The sequence below is a fragment of the Cynara cardunculus genome, assembly GCF_001531365.2.
Source record: "Cynara cardunculus var. scolymus isolate 2C chromosome LG 4, CcrdV1, whole genome shotgun sequence".
In the NCBI taxonomy this organism is placed as follows: Eukaryota; Viridiplantae; Streptophyta; class Magnoliopsida; order Asterales; family Asteraceae; genus Cynara; species Cynara cardunculus.
Genome location: NC_037531.1, coordinates 11,404,116 through 11,406,986, shown reverse-complemented (window position 1 = coordinate 11,406,986; position 2,871 = coordinate 11,404,116).

The window sequence follows — 2,871 nt, the reverse complement described above, 5'->3', positions numbered from 1 at the left end:
ATATATATATGTATATATATATATATATATATATCTATACTACTTTATTAAGCATATTCACTCAAAGTCTTAAAGTCTTAAATTTATAAATACCCTTAAATACTTAATCACAATCTAATGCATTTGATACTATCTTTTAATGCATAAAGTACGCAACCCTAATGCATTTGTTACTACCGCACAACTCTTGCCCCATAAGAACACACACACTCTCTCTCCACCCTCATCATTCCCTTTCCAAACGCTCTATCCAAGGCAACGTTCCACCCTCAACATCCCCTTTCCAACGCTCCCTGGCTCTCAAAGGAGACGATTCAGTCCCCAAGGGAACGATTCAGGCGATTGATAACCCTAGGGTTTATAAACGATCGATCCTCTCCTCTCTCACTCCTACCGCGCCTCTTCCACATGATTCATACGATTGTTCATACTCCCCTCTCGATTCATACACTCCTCTCGAAGATTCCACTCTCGATTCAAGGTAATTATTTTTCCTCTCATATGGTTGTTCATCATCGTCCCTTCTTCTTCTTCTTCTTCTTCTTCTTCTTCAAGTTCTTACTCCTTGTTCATCTTTCTTCTCCATTTTCACTTATGGGTTAGGGTTAATTGTTTTTTAACTTGGCCCAACTCATTATTGTGTACCCTATCTGGTTTTGATTTCATACGAACACACAGTTTTTGTGTTAGTTTTTTATTTCATACGATCACACAGCTTTTGTGTTAGTTTTTTGATTTCATACGAACACACAGCTTTTGTGTTAGTTTTTTGATTTCATACTAACACATTGCTTTTGTCTAAGTTTTTTGATTTCATACTAACACAATGCTTTTGTGTTTTAGGATTGTTCTGTTCTTGGGCAGTAATCTTTTCCAATTCTGATTTCTGATTTCTGATTCAAAACACAACATTTACATAAAACCCATCTAGATATATAGACTATGTGTGTGATTAGGCATATGCTATATCCGTGCTTAAGTGATTTAAGTGCTAGAAGGTCATGGAAGTTTAATGAAGAACTTAAAATTTTGCCATATGCATCATAGTGAAGAAGATAGTAGCGCTCAGGATCTATGGTGTTAGACTCTGGACAGAAAATCATATTTGAGAATAGAGACTCTGATCATGATATACATGGATAATTTTTTTGAAATAGTCCTCACTTTGGTATTGTTGATGATTGTTTACCAGGTAATCATCTTACTGGAAAAAAGTATAGGATTAGATGCACTGTTTTTAACAACAGATGCAAATACTAGCTAATTTCTKGGTACTATTACAACAGGGTAAGTTGAACAATGGATTTACCCTTTCCAGGTTTAATCTTTCTGCAAGTTCTAATATCCATTTTCTTTTTGTAAACAGTTTGATCTTTTTACCTACAATCATACCATTTTTTTCTATTGTAAATCTTAGAAATTGTACTAACAATTTCATAATACACATCTTTTATGTCATCATATTATGTTCCTGAGATTGAATTTGATTCAAACTATCACCCCTTGCTTTTGATCTTAAAGGGGTTTAAACTATTTGATCGTTTGATCTGTTGATGGTAGTCCTCCCACGAATGAGGTAATTAAGTTCTTAAATCTCTTTTATGAATAAATGGTTTCCATTAGTTTTTGTGTTTTCATTCCTTAGTTAGAGACTGAATGAAGTAAAGATTTTTAACTGGTTGATGTGAGATTTCCTGCTCTATTGGTCTTATTGATCACAATTTCACAATTTTTTTATGTATGTTGTTTGGGAATGACGATTTGTGTTTGCTAGAAGAAGATATCAACATAGTGTTTTGTGAATTCCCCTAATTTTCGAGTATACCCTTGTTAGTACTTAGTATTGCCTTTGCCCAAAAATTTTTGTTGGTTAATGTTATATTATTACAATATAGCTTGCAGATGGTTTTGCATTTTCTAATTGGCTTCTAGGATTTGCATAAAGCAAGGTAATTTAATTAAAGATTAAAGATGATGTGATTTTCATTGCCAAAAACAGAGTTGAGTCCATGAGGCTTCTGTGCTACCTGGGTATAAGAACATTCAATCGTAGGTAAAGAGTTAATAATGGATGCCTAGGTCACAAGGAAGTTACTTTAATGTACTTGCAACCATTTTCATTGAATTTCTATTTATGTTCCAACTCTAAAAAATGGGTAATTGTTATTTCACTTTTTGCCTCTTGGATGTTGTCAGTCTGCAGGAAAAGTATTTGTAAGAAGCTCTCGGATGAAGGACTTGAATGTTGTCCAATATGCAATATTGATCTAGGATGTGTGCCTTTGGAGAAGTTGAGGTCATCTCTTTCTCTGTTTTTTTTATGGCATTCAAAGTTGCACATCAAATTGTTGTGAATGTAGGACAATGCAYAAACACATTAAATATCGAAAATCAAGTTGTTGAGATAAAGTAGAGTTATGTTGTTAATTACATAATTGGTAAGATCTATTTTATCTTTGCATGGTTATCCTTGTTATAAATCAACCATTGGAAGGATTATTTAACTACTTATTATTAGCAAAACCCTCGTATTTTATGATGTATGTTTCTTATTCTCTCTTTTATTGGTCAATTGTCCGGATTTTGTTTGTCATCTTTAAGCTTCCTCAATGGGTAATATTCATTGACAGTGGCTTCTTAGCTTCCATCAGAGTTATTCTATTGCATTCTAATGAATAGTTATCTCGTGAAGAAATCTACATGGACAGTAGTATAAGATAAGTCACATCATGCTTTCTTTTGAGATTGATAGATGGTTTCATAATACGACATCAAATAGATTATTGGATTGTTTCAATTCATCTCAAATCCATTGAATATGGAAAATCAATAAAGTGTAGGGTCTGATAGTTTCAAATACAAATGTTTATC